At 57.1% G+C, this 21,770-nt stretch overlaps 1 protein-coding gene and 1 long non-coding RNA gene across 3 annotated transcripts in view; one reads left to right on the plus strand and one right to left on the minus strand.

Annotated features, from left to right (window-relative positions):
* Positions 1-21,770, minus strand: part of FBXO42 (F-box protein 42) — a 111,403-nt gene that overhangs the window by 87,198 nt on the left and 2,435 nt on the right. The gene's annotated exons all lie outside the window — the stretch shown is intronic.
* LOC135190623 (uncharacterized) lies at positions 1,758-21,507 on the plus strand. The gene is made up of 3 exons (XR_010308578.1): positions 1,758-1,825; positions 10,091-10,295; positions 21,429-21,507. It is a non-coding gene; the product is annotated as an uncharacterized LOC135190623 (long non-coding RNA).

Here is a 21,770-nt window from a genome sequence, read left to right on the forward strand (position 1 = left end):
TGGCTCTATGGTTTAGTGGTGACCCTGCAGTGCTGGCTGGAGGGGTGGGACTGGGTGAGCTTGGAGCTCTCTGCCAAGCAGAGATATTCTTGGGCTCTGTTTCTGTCCTGTTTGCATTGAGGGGGGGTCAGGAGATGCTTCTTCATGGCTTCGTAGAATGGTTTGGGTTGGAAGGGACCTCAAAGCTCAGCCAGTTCCAGCCCCCTGCCATGGGCAGGGACACCTCCCACCAGCACAGACTGCTCAGGGCCTCATCCAGCCTGGCCTTGGACAACTCCAGGGAGCAGGCATCCATAACCTCCCTGGGCAGCCTGTGCCAGTCTCTCCCCACCCTCACTCTCAACAATTTCTTCCTCATCTCCACTCTCAGTCTCCTCTCTTCCAGTTCAATGCCATTGTCCCTCAGGCTGTCATACCAAGCCCTTGTCAAAAGTCCCTCCCCAGCTCTCCTGCAGCCCCTTTGGGTACTGGAAGGCTGCTACACCCTGGCTGTCCAGGTGCTCTGTGCTCACACTGAGCTGGCCTTCAGCTTGTTCTCAGGCTAAAGTGAATCTCTGAGCACTGAAAAAAGCCACAGGGAAGGGATTTGCACAGCCAGGCACTGTCCACGAGCACACACAGCTCACTGAACTCACCAGGACGGGTCAAGGAGCCCTGTTCTGCTTGCATCAGTCACTGTGAAGGGGCAGACTCTTGTCCCTTGGAGCACCATCTTATACTTGTACCCTACAGCACTCCTGGTCCTGGAGGTGTAGCAGCAGAAGCATTTTAAGATGTTCAGAAACAAGCCTAAAGCCTCACCACCAAGGAAGGTAAGGCAGAGAGCAGCCTGAAGTCCCTCCAAGGAAGGCAAAGAAATGAGCCCAAAGCCCCTCCAAGGAAGGTGGAGCAGAAATGAGCCTGAAGCCCCTTCAAGGAAAGTAAAGCAGAAAGGAGCCTTCAGCCCCTCCAAGGAAGGCAGAGCAGAAAGGAGCCTGAAGCCCCTCCAAGGAAGACAGAGCAGAAAGGAGCCTGAAGCCCCTCCAGGGAAGGCAGAGCAGAAAGGAGCCTGAAGCCCCTCCAGGGAAGGCAGAGCAGAAAGGAGCCTGAAGCCCCTCCAGGGAAGGCAGAGCAGAAAGGAGCCTGAAGCCCCTCCAGGGAAGGCAGAGCAGAAAGGAGCCTGAAGCCCCTCCAGGGAAGGCAGAGCAGAAAGGAGCCTGAAGCTCCTCCAAGGAAGACAGAGCAGAAAGGAGCCTGAAGCCCCTCCAGGGAAGGCAGAGCAGAAAGGAGCCTGAAGCTCCTCCAAGGAAGGCAGAGCAGAAAGGAGCCTGAAGCCCCTCCAAGGAAGACAGAGCAGAAAGGAGCCTGAAGACCCTCCAAGGAAGACAGAGCAGAAAGGAGGCTGAAGACCCTCCAAGGAAGGCAGAGCAGAAAGGAGCCTGAAGACCCTCCAAGGAAGGCAGAGCAGAAAGGAGCCTGAAGACCCTCCAAGGAAGGCAGAGCAGAAAGGAGCCTGAAGCCCCTCCAAGGAAGGTGGAGCAGGATGGAGCCTGAAGCCCCTCCAAGGAAGGTGGAGCAGAAAGGAGCCTGAAGCCCCTCCAAGGAAGGTGGAGCAGAAAGGAGCCTGAAGCCCCTCCAAGGAAGGTGGAGCAGGATGGAGTCTGAAGCCCCTCCAAGGAAGGTGGAGCAGGATGGAGTCTGAAGCCCCTCCAAGGAAGGTAAAGCACAAAGGAACCTGAAGCCCCTCCAAAGAAGGTAAAGCACAAAGGAACCTGAAGCCCCTCCAGGGAAGGCAGAGCAGAAGGGAGCCTGAAGCCTCACCAGGGAGGAATTGCAGTTGCTTAAGGTAAAGAAACAGCAGAAGGGCAATGGGAGCAGAGCTCTGCCAGCACTGAGCAGATTTGCTTGGCCCTTCCTAAAAGCAACATCTGCCAGCTGGCTAAAACCCTTCAGACCTCTTCTCCTTCTTTCAGAGGACCTCAATTTCCCCTCTCCCTCTCCACACCTGAAATTCCTGCTGTTTATCCTGCCAAAAGAACTACTTCAGAGACTCTCTCTGCTGGGAAGAGACCTCCAAGCTCATTCAGTCCAATCCTCCACCCAGCACTGAAGAGTCACCACTAAATCATGTCCAGCACCAGGTCCATACCTGCTTAACCCCTCCAAGGGATGGTGACTCCAGCACTACCCCGGGCAGCCCAGTCCAGTGCTCGAGAACCTTTCCAGTGCAGAAACTGCTGCAAATATCCAGCCTGAACCTCCCCTGGCTGTGGAAATGCCAGCAGAAAACACTCCCTCTGAGTGGTTTAAGCCCTGCAAGAGACACCAGGCAGCCTTGTTCCTACCAAACCCCTTCCTGAGCCAAGTTCTTCCTACCTGCAGGCATCACTGCTGGCCCCCTGGAGCTCAGTTTGCAGGCACGAGTGGCATCAGTGGTTCCCATCCTGTAGCTACCTCCTCTCCTCCACGACTCAGTCGTTTGAAGGAGTGCCTGAACCTGCAGGGATTTTTTTGTCCTGCTGGGTTGTTGGGTTTGTGGTTTTGCTTTTTTTTTTCCCCCTCTGGCTGCTTTCAAAGTCAACAGATTTTAAGGTGAAGAAAAAATCCCCAACAACCCCAACCAAACCCATAACCAAAACCAACCAAAACCAACAACAACCTCCCCCCCACCCCCCCAAAAAAAAAGCCTGCAGGGGAAAAAAATCTGGACTGGAAAGAAGGAGGCTGGGCAAGAGCAGTGAGTCAGAGGCCATCACACGTCAGGGAATGTTCATTTTCACATGCCACGGAGCATGAAGTCAAGAAAGCTCCTGCCAATGTTCTCAGCCAAGGAACAAAAGGGGTGTGAAGGACCCAGCCCTGCCTGGCTGCTGGGGCTGCAGGCACTGAGGGGCTCGGAGCGACATCCTCAGCAGCCACCGCCTTAACTTAGGGCTGGAGGAGAGCAACTGCTGCTTCTAGGCTGCTCCAGACTCTTCCTCATGCTGCCTTAACTTAGGGTTGGAAGAGAGCAACTGCTGCTTCTAGGCTGCTCCAGACTCTTCCTCATGCTGCCTTAACTTAGGGTTGGAAGAGATCAATTGCTGCTTCTAAGCTGCTCCAGACTCTTCCTCATGCTGCCCAACTCCTTCCAGTGCAGGCACTAAGGGACTCTGAGCATCACAAGGGTTAATTGCACTTAGCAATCAGCAGCCACTGCCTTAACTCAGGGCTAGAAGAGAGCAATTGCTGCTTCTAAGCTGCTCCAGACTCTTCCTCATGCTGCCTTAACTTAGGGCTGGAAGAGAGCAACTGCTGCTTCTAAGCTGCTCCAGACTCTTCTTCATGCTGCCTTAACTTAGGGCTGGAAGAGAGCAACTGCTGCTTCTAAGCTGCTCCAGACTCTTCTTCATGCTGCCTTAACTTAGGGCTGGAAGAGAGCAACTGCTGCTTCTAGGCTGCTCCAGACTCTTCCTCATGCTGCCTTAACTTAGGGTTGGAAGAGAGCAATTGCTGCTTCTAGGCTGCTCCAGACTCTTCTTCATGCTACCTTAACTTAGGGCTGGAAGAGAGCAATTGCTGCTTCTAGGCTGCTCCAGACTCTTCCTCACGCTGCCCAACTCCTTCCACTGCAGGCACTGAGGGACTCTGAGCATCACAAGGGTTAACTGCACTTAGCAATCAGCAGCAACTGCCTTAACTTAGGGTTGGAAGAGAGCAATTGCTGCTTCTAAGCTGCTCCAGACTCTTCTTCATGCTGCATTAACTTAGGGTTGGAAGAGAGCAATTACTGCTTCTAAGCTGCTCCAGACTCTTCCTCATGCTGCCCAACTCCTTCCAGTGCAGGCACTAAGGGATTCTGAGCATCACAAGGGTTAATTGCACTTAGCAATCAGCAGCCACTGCCTTAACTCAGGGCTAGAAGAGAGCAATTGCTGCTTCTAGGCTGCTCCAGACTCTTCCTCATGCTGCCCAACTCCTTCCAGTGCAGGGAGCAGTGGAAGGCTGTAGGCACTGAGGGACTCTGAGCACCACAAGGGTTAACTGCACTTAGCAATCAGCAGCCACTGACTTAACTTAGGAATCGAAGACAGCAATTGCTGCTTCTAAGCTGCTCCAGACTCTTCCTCATGCTGCCCAACTCCTCCCCCTGCAGGCACTGAGGGACTCTGATCAACACAAGGGTTAATTGCACTTAGCAATCAGCAGCCACTGCCTTAATTCAAGGCTGGAGGAGAGCAACTGCTGCTTCTAAGCTGCTCCAGACTCTTCCTCATGCTGCCCAACTCCTTCCACTGCTCCCTGTTGTAGGCACCGAGGGACTCTGAGCATCACAAGGGTTAATTGCACTTAGCAATCAGCAGCCACTGCCTTAATTCAGGGCTGGAGGAGAGCAATTGCTGCTTCTAGGCTGCTCCAGACTCTTCCTCATGCTGCCCAACTCCTTCCACTGCTCCCTGTTGTAGGCACCGAGGGACTCTGAGCATCACAAGGGTTAATTGCACTTAGCAATCAGCAGCCACTGCCTTAACTCAGGGATGGAAGAGAGCAACTGCTGCTTCCATGCTGCTCCAGACTCTTCCTCATGCTGCCCAACTCCTTCCAGGGCACGGAGCAGTGGAAGGCTGTAGGCACTGAGGGACTCTGAGCACCACAAGGGTTAACTGCACTTAGCAATCAGCAGCCACTGACTTAACTTAGGGATGGAAGAGAGCAATTGCTGCTTCTAAGCTGCTCCAGACTCTTCCTCATGCTGCCCAACTCCCTGCACTGAAGGCACTGAGGGACTCTGATCAACACAAGGGTTAATTGCACTTAGCAATCAGCAGCCATTGCCTTAATTCAGGGCTGGAAGACAGCAATTGCTGCTTCTAAGCTGCTCCAGACCCTTCCTCATGCTGCCCAGCTCTTTCCACTGCTTGTCAGTGGTGCCACAGGCATGCCAGGGTATTATTTGCAGAGATCAGACTGTTAGGGGGTTAGAAAGGATCTGGAAAGATCCCTTGGAAGGGACCTCAAAGCTCATCCAGCTCCAACTCACCTGCAGGGACGCTTCCCACCAGCACAGGTTGCTCAGGGCTTCATCCAACCTGGTCTTGAACACCTCCAGGGAGGTTGTGGAGCACAGAAGCACCCAACGTGATCAAAGATCACGTTGGGTGCTTCTGTGCTCCACAACCTCCCTGGGCAACCTGTGCCAGTGTCTCACCACCCTCAACCTGTGCCAGTGTCTCACCACTCTCAAGAATTTCTTCCTCATCTCCAGTCTCAATCTCCTCTTCTTGAGCTTCAAGGCCACCTTGACTCTTTACTTCTTACTTTATTGAGTCCCTCAAAATGTTGTGTCCAGGTGGATCTTGAATGTCTCCAGACAAGGAGACTCCACAACCTCTCTGGGCAGCCTGCTCCAGGCCTCCAGCACCCTCACACTAAGGAAGGTTCTCCTCCTGTTCAGGTGGAACCTCCTGGGATTCCAGTTTGTGCCCATTTGCCCCATGTCCTGTCCCTGGGCACAACTGAAGGGACTAGAGGTGCAGGAATGAACACCCAGCTAGCAAAGGAATTGGGATTAAATCCAAATTCATAGAATCAGGCAGGTTGGCAGAGAGCTCCAAGCTCAGCCAGCACAACCTAGCACCCAGCCCTGCCCAACCAACCAGACCATGGCACTCAGTGCCCCAGCCAGCCTTGGCTGCAACACCTCCAGCCACACAGACTCCACCACCTCCCTGGGCAGCCCATTCCAATGCCAATCACTCTCTCTGACAACAACTTCCTAACAACATCCAGCCTCAACCTGCCCTGACACAGCTTCAGCCTGGGGCCCCTTCTTCTGGCCCTGGCTGCCTGGCAGCAGAGCCCAACCCCACCTGGCTACAGCCTCCCTGCAGGCAGCTGCAGACAGCAATGAGCTCTGCCCTGAGCCTCCTCTGCTGCAGGCTGCACCCCCCCAGCTCCCTCAGCCTCTCCTCACAGGGCTGTGCTCCAGGCCCCTCCCCAGCCTTGCTGCCCTTCTCTCAACACCTTCCAGCACCTCAACATCTCTCTTGAACTGAGGAGCCCAGAACTGGACACAGCACTCCAGGGGTGTCCTGAGCAGTGCTGAGCACAGGGGCACAAGAACCTCTCTTGTCCTGCTGCCCACACTGCTCCTGAGCCAGCCCAGGATGTCTCACTTCAGGCAGTTGTGGACAGCAATGAGGTCTGCTCTGAGCTTCCTCTTTTCCTCATCTCCATTCTCAGTCTGCCCTCTTCCAGCTCAAAGCCATTGTCCCTCCTCCTCTCACTCCAAATCCTTACCAAAAGTCCCTCCCCAGCTCCCCTGTAGCCCCTACAGGTCCCAGAAGGCTTCTCTAAGGTCTCCCTGGAGCCTTCTGTCTTCCAGCCCAGGTCTGTAAGGACCCTGAGGTGTGGGGTAGGAATAAACACCAGGAAATCAAACCATTATTTCCAGTCCTCCAAAACTTGCACCACTTAGAGACGAATCACTTGAAAAAGCCACTGCAGGACAGGCCCAGAAATGGGGAAAAGAATTAGCAAAAGAGATTTTAGCGAAGCAGAAAGCAAACAAAGCCTGTGGGAAAGCAAAGGCTGAGCAGCATCCTGCCTGCTGCCCCTGAGCATCACACCCAGACCGAGAGGCAGGACCTGGGGGACACCTGCATGGAGCTGCTCCTCTTATCCCTGCAAAACAGGCAATTAGAGCTCCTTTGAAGCACAGCTTTTGCCTTGCCCCCTCCCCACCCCCACTCCCTCAGCTGCCTTTCCACAGGAAATTGTTTCTCCCTTTCATCTACCACCCCTGAAAAAAGAAAGGCTGCTGAAATTCCACCTGCACAGTGGCAAATCCAAACCTCCCCAAGCAGCAGCTCGGAGCCTTGCTGAGGAGGGGGATGGAGGCTCCAGAGACAGACCAAAACTGAGGCAGCTTCGGTTTAGGGCTGAGAACTTCATCCACAGCAATGAAACAGCACAAGGGCAAGGGAATGACAGTATCATAGTATCACAGGATCACCAAGGGTAGAAGAGACCTCACAGATCATCAAGTCCAACCCTTTACCACAGAGCTCAAGGCCAGACCATGGCACCAAGTGCCACGTCCAGTCCTGCCTTGAACAGCTCCAGGGAATTGTCACAGGCTGGGGAGTGGCTGGAAGGGAAAATCAGGAACTCAGTCACCCAACACAGAGTGGTTCTGGCTGGAATCATAGACTCAGTCAGGGCTGAAAGGGAGCACAAGGAACTCCCAACCCCTCTGCCATGCCCAGGGACACCCTACCCTAGAGCAGCCTGACCACAGCCTCAGCCAGCCTGGCCTCAAACACCTCCAGCCATGGGGCCTCAACCCCCTCCCTGGGCAACCCATTCCAGCCTCTCACCACTCTCCTGCTCAACAACTTCCTCCTCCCCTCCAGCCTGAAGAGACCTTCGAGGTCAAGTCCAACCCTTAAGCCAGCACTGCCAGGTCACAGCTAAACCATGGCCCTCAGCACCACCTCCCCAGGGCTTTGGTGCTCCTGCAGCAGGAGCAGCATCTGCACATCTTCTAAAGTCCTCTGCTTGCAAGTCTTACAGAATCCCACACCACCACCCTGGGCTTGGAAGGGACCCTTGGAGATCATCCACTCCAACCCCCCCCCAGCTACAGCAGGGCACCCACAGCAGCCTGCCCAGGAGCACAGTGGCCAGGAGGGGTTGGAAGCTCTCCACACAGGGAGACTCCACAACCTCTCTGGGCAGCCTGCTCCAGGCCTCCAGCACCCTCACAACAAGGAATTTTCTTCTCCTGCTCAGGTAGAACCTCCTGGGTTCCACTCTGTGCCCCCTGCTCCTTGTCCTGTCCCTGGGCACCACTGACAAGAGTCTGGCCCCAGCCTCTTGCCCCCCACAGCTCCTCCAGCTCTTGCTGAGCATTGCTCAGCTCCCCTCTGGGGCTGCTCTTCTGCAGGCTCTCAGCCCCAGGGCTCTCAGCCTTTGCCCCTCACAGAGCTGCTCCAGGCCCCTCAGCAGCTCTGCAGCCTCCCCTGGACTCTCTCCAGCAGTTCCCTGCCCCTCTTGAACTGGGGAGCCCAGAACTGGACCCAGGACTCCAGATATGGCCTCATTAGGGCAGAGCAGAGGGGCAGGAGAGTCTCCCTTAACCTGCTGCCCACACTCTTCTTTGTGCCCCCCTGCCCAGGGCACCACTGCCCTGCTTGGCCACAGCAGCTCATCGCTGGCTCCTGGGCACCTGTCCCCCAGCACTCCCAGGTCCTTCTCCATGCAGCTGCTTCCCAGCAGCTCCCCCTCACCTGTGCTGCTGCAGGAGGTTGTTCCCCCCCCGCTGCAGGTCCCTACCCTTGCCCTTGGTGAGCTCCATGGGTTCCTCTTTGCCACATTCTCAGTGATATTATTGGAAGAAGGAGGTTCAGAGTTACCAGAAATCCCTCCCACCTCTAGCCTGACCTCAGCTCATTTTGGTCCAAGCTTTTAGAAGAATCCCCAAATAGCAAGAGGACATCAGGCAGCTGATTTACTGCAGCCAGGGATAAACCCTGCCTGAGCCACCTGCCCCCTGGGGAAAGGAAGGGAGAGGAATGGAAGGGAGGGAAAGGAAGAAGAGGAGAGGAAAGGAGAGGAAGGAAGGAAGAGGGAGGAGTGGAGCAGAAGGGGGAGAAAGGGAGAGGAAGGTAGAGGAAGGAGGGGAGAGGAAGGAAGGTAAAGCAAGGAGGGGAGAGGAAGGAGAAGAAGGGAGAGAAATGGAGAGGAAGGAAGGTAGAGGAAGGAGGGGAGAGGAAGGAAGGGAGAGGAATGGAGAGGAAGAAGGGGAGAAGAAGGGAGAGGAAGGGAGAGGAAGAAGGGGAGAAGAAGGGAGAGGAAGGGAGAGGAAGGGAGAAGGAGGGGAGAAGAAGGAAGAGGAAGGGAGAGGAAGGAAGGTAGAGCAAGGAGGGGAGAGGAAGGAGGGGAGAAGAAGGGAGAGAAATGGAGAGGAAGGAAGGTAGAGGAAGGAGGGGAGAGGAAGGAGGGGAGAGGAAGGAGAGGGGAGGGAGAGGAAGGGAGAGGAAGGTAGAGGAAGGAGGGGAGAAGAAGGGAGAGGAAGACAGAGGAAGGGAGAGGAAGGAGGGGAGAGGAAGGAGGAGAGAAGAAGGGAGAGAAATAGAGAGGAAGGAAGGTAGAGGAAGGAGGGAAGAGGAAGGAAGGGAGAAGAAGGAGGGGAGAGGAGCATGATACATCAGAAGGGGAAGCAGCAGTTTAATGTCACCACACTTTAGGTGTCCACAGCAAAATCCATCATTTGACTCTGCTAATGGAATCAAAAGGACAAAACCTCAGAGCTGACCTAAAAGCTTGATAAAATATGCAGACATCCAAAAGCAGGCCCAAAAGGCACAAAGCCTCAGGTCCAGACAGCCCAGCAGGATGCTGCTGCTCAGCAAAGCTCTCCAGGGTCCAGCAAATCCCCCAGATGCATCCAGAAGAGAAGGGATTTGGAGACTTTCTGAGTGTGGTCACCCCTAAATCAGCTCAAGGGCTTTAAGAGCTGTTGAAATCTGGCTTGATGAACAGCAGCAGCACAAAAGGAGCCTGGTGAAGGGTCCAGAGAACAAATCTTAGGAGGAAGAGCTGAAGGAGCTGGGGTTGTTCAGGCTGGAGGAGACTGAAGTGAGACCTCAGTCTACACCCCCCCCGAAAGGAGGTTGGAGTGAGGTGGGGGTTGGGCTCTTCTCTGGTGACAGAAAGGGAGGAGATGGCCTAAAATTGTGCCAGGGAAGGATTAGGTTGGACCTGAGGAACAATTTCTTTGCTGCAAGAGTGGTCAGGCACTGGACCAGGCTGCCCAGGGAGGTGGTGGAGTCATCATCCTCGGAGGTGTGGAGGGAACCTGTGGTTGTGGCACTTGGGGACAATGGTTTAGTGGCCTGGGTGGGGTTGGGTTGATCTTGGAGGGCTTTTCCAACCTAAATGATTCTATGATTCAGGTACCACTTGAGCTTACAGAGATGCTGCCAGCCAGCAACCCCCTCCCCCCCAGTGTAACCACCCTGGGCATTCATTTCACTTGTGCTTGGGTGAAAAGGAGCTCAGCAGTGGGGCAGGCACCATCATGCTCTCTGGCTTCTCCCTAATGAAAATTCCACCCCCCCACATGCAGGTCCTCAGCTCTGAAACCTCAGGAATCTACACCACCCTGCTCCAACCAAGCTGGAAGTTCATCGATGAAGCATCAACCCTTGCTGGGCTTCTCCAAACGTCCAGAGTCACCCCAGCCACTTCTCAGCAGCACTCCAGTACCAAGGGGTGACCCCAGGGGCCAGCAGTGGGACCAGTCCTGTGCAGTGTATCACAGGATCACCAAGGTTGGAAGAGACCTCACAGATCATCAAGTCCAACCCTTTAGCACAGAGCTCAAGGCCAGACCATGGCACCAAGTGCCACGTCCAGTCCTGCCTTGAACAGCTCCAGGGACGGCGACTCCACCACCTCCCCGGGCAGCCCATTCCAGTGTCCAATGACTCTCTCAGGGAAGAACTTTCTCCTCACCTCCAGCCTAAATCTCCCCTGGCATAGCCTGAGGCTGTGTCCTCTTGTTCTGGTGCTGGCCACCTGAGAGAAGAGAGCAACCTCCTCCTGGCCACAACCTCCCCTCAGGTAGTTGTGCCTTCATCTGCAACACAGACAGAGGGACTGAGGGCACCCTCAGCAGGTTTGGAGGTGACAGCAAGCAGAGTGGTGTGGTTGATGCACCTGCGGGATGGGATCGATGCAGAGCCACCTGGACAAGCTGGTGGAGTGAGTGTGTGAATCTCATGAGGTTCAACAAGGCCAAGTGCAAGGTCCTGCCCAAGGGACAGAGCAGCTCCCAAAGTCATTCCAGGCTGGGGATGAAGGCTGGAGAGCAGCCCTGAGGAGAAGGACTTGGGGGTGCAAAGCTGGACAGGAGCTGGCACTGAGCACTGCCAGCCCAGTCCCAGCCTGCCCTGGGCTGAGCCCCAGCAGTGTGGGCAGCAGGGGCAGGGAGGGGATTCTGCCCCTCTGCTGTGCCTGCTGGGACCCTCCTGCAGTGCTGGGGCAGCTCTGGAGCCCTCAAGACAGACAGGGACCTGCTGGAGCAGGGCCAGAGGAGGCCACAGCAGTGCTGGCAGGGCTGGGAGGGCTCTGCTGGGAGCCAGGCTGGGAGAGTTGTGCTTGTTCAGCCTGCAGAGGAGAAGGCTCCAGGGAGAGCTCCTGGTGGCCTTGCAGTGCTTGCAGGGCTGAGACCAAGACTGGGAAGGGGTTTTTGTGCAGGGACAGCTGTGCCAGGCCAAGAGGTGATGGTCTGGAACTAGAAGAGGGAGATTGAGAGTGGAGAGAAGAGAGAAATGTTTGCCCCTGAGGGTGGTGAGAGCCTGGCCCAGGCTGCCCAGAGAGGTGGGAGCTGCCCCAGCCCTGGCACCACTGCAGGTGAGGTTTGGGGCTCTGAGCAGCCTGCTCCGGTTGCAGACATCCCTGCTGAGCGCAAGGGTGGGCCGGGATGGCCTCTGCAGGTCCCTTCCCACGCGTGGCCCCGGCCCCCCCCGGAGCGCTGCCAGGCTGCGGCTCAGCGCTGGTGGCTCCCCCTGGCGGCCGCGGGCGCACCCCGCGGGCAGCTCCCGGCCGCTGCCAGCCGCAGGGAGACAGCCAGCCCCGGACCAGCCCCGCCGAGCCTCGCAGACGGTGGAAAAGCAATGCTGGAGCTTTAGAAGGCAGCTCCGTGGAGAAGGACCGGGGAGTGCTGGGGGACAGGTGCCCAGGAGCCAGCGATGAGCTGCTGTGACCAAGCAGCTCCCGCAGCTCAGCCAGCAGAGCAGGCAGCTCCTGCAGCTCAGCCAGCAGTGCAGGCAGCTCCCGCAGCTCAGCCAGCAGAGCAGGCAGCTCCCGCAGCTCAGCCAGCAGAGCAGGCAGCTCCCGCAGCTCAGCCAGCAGAGCAGGCAGCTCCCGCAGCTCAGCCAGCAGAGCAGGCAGCTCCCGCAGCTCAGCCAGCAGAGCAGGCAGCTCCCGCAGCTCAGCCAGCAGAGCAGGCAGCTCCCGCAGCTCAGCCAGCAGAGCAGGCAGCTCCCGCAGCTCAGCCAGCAGAGCAGGCAGCTCAGCCAGCAGAGCAGGCAGCTCCCGCAGCTCAGCCAGCAGAGCAGGCAGCTCCCGCAGCTCAGCCAGCAGAGCAGGCAGCTCAGCCAGCAGTGCAGGCAGCTCCCGCAGCTCAGCCAGCAGAGCAGGCAGCTCCCGCAGCTCAGCCAGCAGAGCAGGCAGCTCAGCCAGCAGTGCAGGCAGCTCCCGCAGCTCAGCCAGCAGAGCAGGCAGCTCAGCCAGCAGAGCAGGCAGCTCAGCCAGCAGAGCAGGCAGCTCCCGCAGCTCAGCCAGCAGAGCAGGCAGCTGCACAAGCAGCACAGTGGCCTCTGCTCTGCAGCACCTCACTTGTGGGTGAGCCTCTGCCACCTGCAGCCATCAGATGAGGAGAGGGGGCACCTTTCTGCTCCCCAGTAGCTCATCTTGACTCCAGAGGCTGAAGTACCTCTATGAGGACAGGCTGAGGCAGCTGGAGCTGTTCAGCCTGGAGAAGAGAAGGCTCCAGGGGGGCATCTTAGAGTTGCCTTCCACTACCTGAAGGGATGCTGCAGGAAGGCTGCAGAGGGACTTTGCACAAGAGTGTCCAGCAACAGGATAAGGCTTTTAACCTCTTGAGGGGTTCTGAAGCCATGAGGTGCTGAGGGACATGGTTTAGTGACAACCTGGCAGGGTTGGACTTGATGACCTTCAAGGTCTTTTCCAATCCAAACCATTCTAGGAGTCACCAACAGCCCTGAGCCACCTCCTCAGGAGTGAGCTCAAGGGGACTGAGGTTTGGGCTGGAAAAAGGGCAGGGAATAGCAGAGGCAGAGCAGCCAAGCTTTAATTTCCATCGATCTGCCCAGCTTCCAGGGGCAGTGCTGAGCTGGCAGCAGGGTGCTGATGCAGTGGTTTTACCTCTGTTAGCAAACAGGAGCCCGAGCTATCCAAAACCATCTTGACAGGGACATTAGCAGCCGCTGAGTGCTGCAAACGATGCTCCCCTCCTGAGCTTAACCCCTGAGCTGCTTGGCTGCAGCAAGGTTTGTTCAGCCTGGAGAAGAGAAGGCTCCAGGGAGACTTGTGCTGGTTGGAGGCTAATTGGAATGTTTTAGAGAGAGAAATTAAGGCTGTGAAAGGAAGCAATGCTGATGTCTGCTGCACTCACAGGCTTGCTGAGAGGGATAAAAGCAAGGACACAAGCACAGATCAGACAGAGTGAGAGTCTCTAACTGTCACAGTCAGGGTCTGTGCTTTCCTCCCTGGGCTTGGGCTGTGTACCCCAACTAATTCTGCTTCTGACTCTCCAAACTCACCTTGCACATAAGGCAAGCTCTGGGATGAGGCAGAGAGGTGGAGAGAAGGTGGGAGGGTGGTTGGGAGCCCCTCCTGGGGACTCTGAGATCTGGGGAGGGTTTTGTGTTTCTGTGTTTCTTTGCCCTTGTGCATTTCTGTCCATAGCTGTAAGTGGCACTGTAAGAGTCTGCTTCTATCTGGTGCTAAGCTGTGCATGCAGAGCTGCACTGCTCAACTTCCAGCCAGCTGCAACACAGCTCTGTAGAGGGTTGGAAACACTGGCAGAGAGCAGCCAGGCAGAGAGGGAGCTGGGGGTGCTGGCAGAGAGGAGCTGAGCAAGAGCCAGCAGTGTGCCCAGGTGGGCAGCAGAGCCAATGGCATCCTGGGCTGGCTCAGGAGCAGTGTGGGCAGCAGGACAAGGGAGGTTCTTCTGCCCCTGTGCTCAGCACTGCTCAGGCCATACCTGGAGTGCTGTGTCCAGTTCTGGGCTCCTCCATTGCAGAGAGATGTTGAGGTGCTGGAAGGTGTTGAGAGAAGGGCAGCAAGGCTGGGGAGGGGCCTGGAGCAGAGCCCTGTGAGGAGAGGCTGAGGGAGCTGGGGGGGTGCAGCCTGCAGCAGAGGAGGCTCAGTTGAGCCCAGTCTGGATGATTTCATAAGGGGGGGACAGGTAACTCCCAAACCATCACAGACACCTAAGAGAAGCCTGCAGTATCTGAAGGGGGCTGTGAGAAGGCTGCAGAGGGACTGCTTGCAAAGGCCTGCAGGGACAGGACCAGAGGTTCACAGGATGTAAGGGGCTGGAAGGCACACAAGGAGCTCATCGAGTGCAACCCCCCTGCCAGAGCAGGACCACACAACCCAGCTCAGGTCACACAGGAACACATCCAGACAGGGCTGGAAAGGTTCCAGAGAAGGAGACTCCACAACCTCTCTGGGCAGCCTGTGCCAGGGCTCTGGGACCCTTCCAGGAGAGAAGTTCCCCCTTGTGCTGAGCTGGAACCTCCTGTGCTGCAGCTTCCATCCATTGCTGCTTGTCCTAGGGAGCAATGGTTTGGAGTGAGAGCAGAGCAGATTGAGACTGGATGTTAGGAACAAGCTCTACACCACGAGGGTGCTGGAACACTGCAAGAGGTTGCCCAGGAAGGTGGTTGAGGCTCCATCCCTGGAGATGAATATTCAAGGTGAGGCTTGCCAGGGCTCTGAGCAGCCTGCTCTACTGCAGGATGTCCCTGCTGAGGGCAGGGGGTTGGGCTGGATGAGCTTTGGAGGTCCCTTCCAACCCAGAGCATTCTATGACTGTTTCTACCAGACTGCAAGGCTGCTCTTATGATGTCCACTTGGCCTCCTCACATCAGACCAGTTCGTATGGCACCTCCAGAGCAGCTCCTGCAAAGCCTTTGGTGAAAGCTGCCAGCTGGAGTGAGCCATCAAGTGCACACTGCACAGCAGTCACAGACAGGGCTGGGTTGGAAGGGACCTCAAAGCTCAGCCAGTTCCAACCCCCTGCCATGGGCAGGGACACCTCCCACCAGCACAGGCTGCTCAAGGCCTCATCCAGCCTGGCCTGGAACACCTCTAGGGAAGGGGCAGCCACAGCCTCCCTGGGCAACCTGTGCCAGTCTCTCCTCACCCTCACTCTCAAGAATTTCTTCCTCATCTCCACTCTCAGTCTCCCCTCTCCCAGCTCAAAGCCATTGTCCCTCATCCTGCCACTCCCAGCCCTTGTCCAAAGTCCCTCCCCAGCTCTCCTCTCCCTTCAGGCACTGCAAGGCTGCTCTAACATTCTTCTGTGCTCCACAACCTCCCTGGGAAACCTGTGCCAGTCTCTCACCACCCTCCCTGCAAACAACTTCTTCCTCACATCCACTTTCCAGCTCCCCTCTGACACTTCAAACCCATTCCTCCTCCTCCTGCCATTCCCAGACCTTCTCAATAGTCCCTCCCCAGCCCTCCTGCAGCCCCCTGCACATCCTGCAAGGCCACTCCAAGCTCTCCTCCAAGCCTTCTCTTCTCCAGCCTGCACAGCCCCAACTCTCTCAGCCTGTGCTCAGAGCAGAGCTGCTGCAGCCCTCTCAGCATCTTGGTGGCCTCCTCTGGGCTGGCTCCAACACTTCCATGTCCTGCTTGTGCTGGGGGCTGCAGAACTGCCCCCAGGACTGCAGGTGGGGTGTGAGGAGAGCAGAGCCAAGGGGCAGAATCCCCTCCCTTGCCCTGTGCCCACACTGCTCTGGCTGCAGCCCAGCACAGGGTTGCTCTCTGGGCTGCACTCACACTGCAGGCTCAGGTTGAGCTTTTCCTCACCCCAGACCCCCAGGGCCTGTTCCTCAGGGCTGCTCTCAGCCATTCCCCACCCAGCCTGGAGCTGTGCCTGGGATTGCACCCACCCAGGTGCAGGACCTTACACTTGGCCTTGTTGAATGCCATGAGGTTGGCCTGGGCACACCTCTGCAGCCTGCCCAGGTCCCTCTGGATGGATCCCTGCCCTCTACCAAGTCGACTGTGCCACACAGCCTGGTGCCATCTGCACACTTGCTGAGGAGGCACTCAATTGCTCTGCCCATGGCACTGACAAAGATGTTTAACAGCACTGGTGCCAGCACTGACCCCTGAGGGAACCACTTGGCACTGGTGAAGAAGCTGGATTTAATTAGACAGCAGGAAGAAATTCTTCCCTGTGAGGGTGGTGAAGCACTGGAACAGGTTGCCCAGAGAAGCTCTGAAGGCTCCTACACTGGCACTGCTCAAAGCCAAGTTGGATGAGGCCTTGAGCAACCTGGGATAGTGTGAAGTGTCCCTGCCCACGGCAAGGGGGGTTGGAACTGGGTATCTTTAGGGTCCTTTCCAACTCAAAGCCTTCTGTGAATCTAAGAACATGTCAATAACCAAAGGAAATGCCAGGGAAGTTGTTGAGCTAACCTCAAATCCATTTCTACCTTGAAGCAAAACCTCTGCTCCCTGCAGCACTCCAGCATCTCCCTTCACTAACACAGACTGGGTTTAGGTTGGGAGGGAGCTCAAAGCTCAGCCAGTTCCAACCCCCCTGCCACAGGCAGGGACATCTCCCACAAGAACAGGTCACTCAAGGCCTCATTCAACCTGATCCTGAACATCTCCAAGGAGGTTGTGGGGCACAGAAGGGGTTGGGTTGGAAGAGACCCTCCAAGGGCATCTTGTCCAACCCCTCTGCACTCAGCACAGGGGCACACAGCAAGTCTGATCCTGAATGCCTCCAGGAATGGGGCCCCAAGCACAGCCCTGGGCAACTTGTGCAGTGTCTTTCCACCTTCACTGTGCAGAGCTTCCTCCTGATTTCCAGCTTAACTCTGCCCTGCTCCAGTTTCAAGCCACTGTCCTCAGTGCTATCCCCACAGGCCCTTCTGAACAGACCCTACTCAGCCTGCCTGCAACTGAGTGCAGCCTCAGCAGGTTTGCTGCCCACACCAAGCTGTGTGGTGCAGCAGCCAGGCTGGAGGGCAGGATCCATGCAGAGGGAGCTGGGCAGGCTGCAGAGGTGGGCACAAGCCAAGCTCAGGAGGTTCAACAAGAGCAAGGGCAAGGTCCTGCAGCTGGGTCAAGGCAATGCCAAGCACCAATCCAGGCTGGGCAGTGCCAGGCTGGAGAGCAGCCCTGAGCAGAGGGACTTGGGGGTGCTGCTGGAGGAGAAGCTCAACAGGAGCCAGCAGTGTGCACTTGCAGCCCAGAGAGCCAAGCAGAGCCTGGGCTGCAGCAGCAGCAGTGTGGGCAGCAGGGCCAGGGAGGGGATTCTGCCCCTCTGCTCTGCTCTGCTGAGACCCCACCTGGAGTCCTGCATCCAGCTCTGGAGCCCCTGGGACAAGAGGGATGTGGAGATGCTGGAGAGTGTCCAGAGCAGGGCCAGGAGGATGCTCAGAGGCTGCAGCAGCTCTGCTGTGAGCACAGAGTGAAAGAGTTGGGGCTGTGCAGGCTGGAGCAGAGGAGGCTCCCAGGGGACCTTCTTGTGGCCTGCCAGGAGCTGAAGGGGACTCCAAAAAAGCTGGGGAGGGACTTTTGAGGCTGTGAGGGAGTGGCAGGAGTGGGGGGGATGGAGCAGAGCTGGAGGTGGGGAGAGTGAGGCTGGAGGTGAGGAGGAAGTTGTTGAGCAGGAGAGTGGTGAGAGGCTGGAATGGGTTGCCCAGGGAGGTGGCTGAGGCCCCATGGCTGGAGGTGTTTGAGGCCAGGCTGGCTGAAGCTGTGTGCAGCCTGCTCTAGGGTAGGGTGTCCCTGGGCATGGCAGGGGGGTTGGAACTGGCTGCTCCTTGTGGTCCCTTCCAGCCCTGACTGATTCTGTAACCCTCTTCAGATACTGAAGTGCAGCTCTGAGGTCTCCCTGCAGCCTCCTCTTCTCCAGGCTGAACAGCTCCAACTCCCTCAGCCTGTCCCCAGAGCAGAGGTGTTCCCAGCCCTCTGATCATCTGAGTGACCTTCCTCTGGACCCTCTCCCTGTCTCTCTTCTGTTGGGGCTCTTGCAGCTGGACACAGCAGTGCAGGTGAGGTCTGAGAGAGCAGAGCAGGGTGACAGAATCATCTCTCCTGACCTGCTGGCCAGGATGTGCAGCTCTGGAAGCAGAAGCTCCTGAAGGCAAGCTGCACATCTTCTGCACCTGGCTCCACCCCAGATGTGTCACCCTGCTCTGCTTTCATCTCAGAGGCAAAGCAGTTCAAAGGAGATTCCGACCTCGATTTCTAAGCTGCATCCTCAAGCAGCTTCAGCTGCTAACGGCAGCACAGCCCAGATCACAGCATCACATACATCAGTGTGCCCCTCAGAGACGTCCCTAGCTGCAGGCAGGGCCACCTCACTCCAGATCTGCACTCCAAAAGGAGTTCTTAGCTGGAGAAACACATCAGGGGCACTGCAGTCCTCCTGTCACAGGCTTTTATCTAGATTTGGACTGAATCTTGCACCTGGGAGAATCATAGACTCAGGCAGGTTGGCAGAGAGCTCCAAGCTCAGCCAGCCCAACCTAGCACCCAGCCCTGCCCAACCAACCAGACCATGGCACTCAGTGCCCCAGCCAGCCTTGGCTGCAACACCTCCAGCCACACAGACTCCACCACCTCCCTGGGCAGCCCATTCCAATGCCAATCACTCTCTCTGACAACAACTTCCTAACAACATCCAGCCTCAACCTGCCCTGACACAGCTTCAGCCTGGGGCCCCTTCTTCTGGCCCTGGCTGCCTGGCAGCAGAGCCCAACCCCACCTGGCTACAGCCTCTCTGCAGGCAGCTGCAGGCAGCAATGAGCTCTGCCCTGAGCCTCCTCTGCTGCAGGCTGCACCCCCCCAGCTCCCTCAGCCTCTCCTCACAGGGCTGTGCTCCAGGCCCCTCCCCAGCCTTGCTGCCCTTCTCTCAACACCTTCCAGCACCTCAACAGCTCTCTGCAATTCAGGAGCCCAGAACTGGACACAGCACTCCAGGGGTGTCCTGAGCAGTGCTGAGCACAGGGGCACAAGAACCTCCCTTGTCCTGCTGCCCACACTGCTCCTGAGCCAGCCCAGGATGCCATTGGCTCTGCTGCCCACCTGGGCACACTGTTGCCTCATCTTCAGCTACTATCCACCAGCACCCTCAGGTCCCTTTTCTTCCTGGCTGCTCTCAGCCACTCAGTCCCCACCCTGTAGTGCTGCTTGGGGTTGTTGTGGCCAAAGTGCAGAACCCCATGGAGCAGCAGAGCCTGGAGAGTGACTGGTGGAGAGCAGAGCAGGGGAAGGGTATCTGGGAGCCTGGGCAACAGCAATGTGCCCTTGGGGCCAAGAAGGCCAAGGGCATCCTGGGGGGTATCAGAAGGGCTGTGGTGAGTAGGTCCAGAGAGGTTCTCCTGCCCCTCTGCTCTGCCCTGCTGAGGCCACATCTGGAATACTGTGTCCAGGTCTGGGCTCCTCAGGTCAAGAAGGAGCTCAGGGAACTGCTTGAGAGAGCCCAGCCCAGAGCCAGAGCTGCTGCAGGCAGTGAACATCTCCTGTGGGGCCAGGCTGAGGCAGCTGGGGCTGGGAGCTGGCAGCAGAGCAGCCTGAGGGCTGCCCTCAGTGCTGTGCTGAGGATGTGCAGGGCAGTGTGGGCAGGACTCAGGCAGGCTCTGGCCAGGGGTGGCCAAGGGCAGCAGAAGGGACACTGGGGGCAAGCTGGAGCAGAGGAGGTGCCAGGGGAACAGGAGGGGAAACTTCTTCCCTGTGATGGAGCCTTGGAGCAGGCTGCCCAGAGAGGCTGTGGAGTCTCCTTGGAGAGACTAAGGAGGTGCCATGGGAACAGGAGAAACTTCTTCCCTGGGAGGGTGCTGGAGGCCTGGAGCAGGCTGCCCAGAGAGGCTGTGGAGTCTCCTGTGGAGACTTTCCAGACCCTCCTGGATGTGTCCCTGTGTGCCCTGCCCTGGGTGATGCTGCTCTGGCAGGGGGCTTGGCCTGGATGATCTCCAGAGGTCCCTTCAACCCCTACCACTCTGTGCTGCAGTGAATCCAAGCCCAGCTCTGGCTCTGACACCTTCTAAGTGCCCTCACAGCCATCCCCACACACTGCTGCATTCCCAAAGCCAAGGCCTTGAAGCTGATTTACCTTCAGCCCTCAGCAAAACCTTCTCAGGGCAAAGCCTGAGGGAATGTTTGCCACCAAAGCCCCCCCTGGCCCTAGAGAGGGGGAAAGCAACTTCCCTTGGAGGAGCAGCTCTGGTTGCACAGAGAGTGGGAAGCCTTTTCCAGCAGCACTGCCTCACATCCTGTGGAAGTGGCTGGAATTGGCAGGGGCTGAAGTTGGCTGCACTGAGCCCCAGCCTGGCTGGGAAGGACCCAAAGCAGAGCTTGACAAATCAGTCCTGTGCTGGACATACCCAGAGAAGAGCTCAGCAGCAGCCTCCCACTCCAAAGCTTCAGCTGGAGTTGCTCATCCCCACCTGCAGTCCTGGGGGCAGTTCTGCAGCCCCCAGCACAAGCAGGACATGGAAGGGTTGGAGCCAGCCCAGGGGAGGCCACCAAGATGCTGAGAGGGCTGCAGCAGCTCTGCTCTGAGCACAGGCTGAGAGAGTTGGGGCTGTGCAGGCTGGAGAGAAGGCTTGGAGGAGAACTTGGAGTGGCCTTGCAGGATCTGCAGGGGGCTGCAGGAGGGCTGGGGAGGGACTATTGAGAAGGTCTGGGAATGGCAGGAGGAGGAGGAGGAGGAGGAATGGGTTTGAAGTGGCAGAGGGGAGATGGAAAGTGGATGTGAGGAAGAAGTTGTTTGCAGGGAGGGTGGTGAGAGCCTGGCACAGGTTGAGGGTGGTGAGAGCCTGGCACAGGTTGAGGGTGGTGAGAGACTGGCACAGGTTTCCCAGGGAGATTGTGGAGCACAGAAGCACCCAATGTGATCTTTGATCACATTGGGTGCTTCTGTGCTCCACAACCTCCCTGGAGGTGTTCAGGACCAGGCTGGATGAGGCCCTGAGTGACCTATTCCAGTGGGAGGTGTCTCTGCCTATGGCAGGAGGTTGGAATTGGCTGATCCTTTGGTCCCTTCCAACCTAAACCATTCCAGGATTGTTCCAGCAGCATCCAGCACACCACAGCTCTGCTCTTGGGAATGATCTGCTCCCAGTTCTTACTGGGAGAGGAAAAGCTCTCAGGGTTTACTGCTGCTGAAAGGTTGGACCATGGGACCTTGGGCCTGCAGCTATGCAGAGCAGCTCCAGTGCAGGGTGACAGAGCCAGGGCAGAAATGCAGCAGGAGATAAATGCTCCACAACCTCCCTGGAGATGTTCAGGACCAGACTGGATGAGGCCTTGAGCAACCTGTTCTAGTGAGAGGTGTCCCTGCCTATGGCAGGGGGGCTGGAACTGGCTGAGCTTTGAGGTCCCTTCCAACCTTAGCCATTCTATGACCTCTTTTGACTTCAACCAGGACAGCTGAGCTCATGCCTGGGAACAAACACACAGAGAATGGTTGGAAAGGACCTCTGCAGATCGTCCTGTCCAACCCCTCTGCCAGAGCAGGTTCACCCAGGGCAGGGCACACAGGAATGCATCTAGGTGGGGATTGAAATCCTGCAGAGAAGGAGACTCCACAACCTCCTTGGGCAGCCTGCTGCATGGCTGTGTCACCCTCACTGTAAAGAAGTTTCTCTTCATGTTGAGCTGAATCTTTCTGTCTTCAGGTCTTCCAGAATCCCAGCACCCCAGAATGGTGGAGTTGGAAGGGACCCCTGAAGATCATCCAGCCCAACCCCCATCCCCCAGCAATGAGCTCTGCCCTGAGCCTCCTCTGCTGCAGGCTGCACCCCCCCAGCTCCCTCAGCCTCTCCTCAGCCAAGCATTTCACCTGCCATGGAGGAGAAAAACAAACGCAGCTGGGGTGGAGTCACCTGTAAGGCAGCAGGAAAAACAGGCACAAACATCTTGGCTATGTGAAGACAAAGCCTGGATGGGACTCTGCTGCTGCCAGGGACAGGCAGCCACAACAGCCCTGCTCCACCTCGGGCACTGACAGCTCCTCATGC

The sequence above is a fragment of the Pogoniulus pusillus genome, chromosome 36 (assembly GCF_015220805.1).
Source record: "Pogoniulus pusillus isolate bPogPus1 chromosome 36, bPogPus1.pri, whole genome shotgun sequence".
NCBI classification, from domain to species: Eukaryota; Metazoa; Chordata; class Aves; order Piciformes; family Lybiidae; genus Pogoniulus; species Pogoniulus pusillus.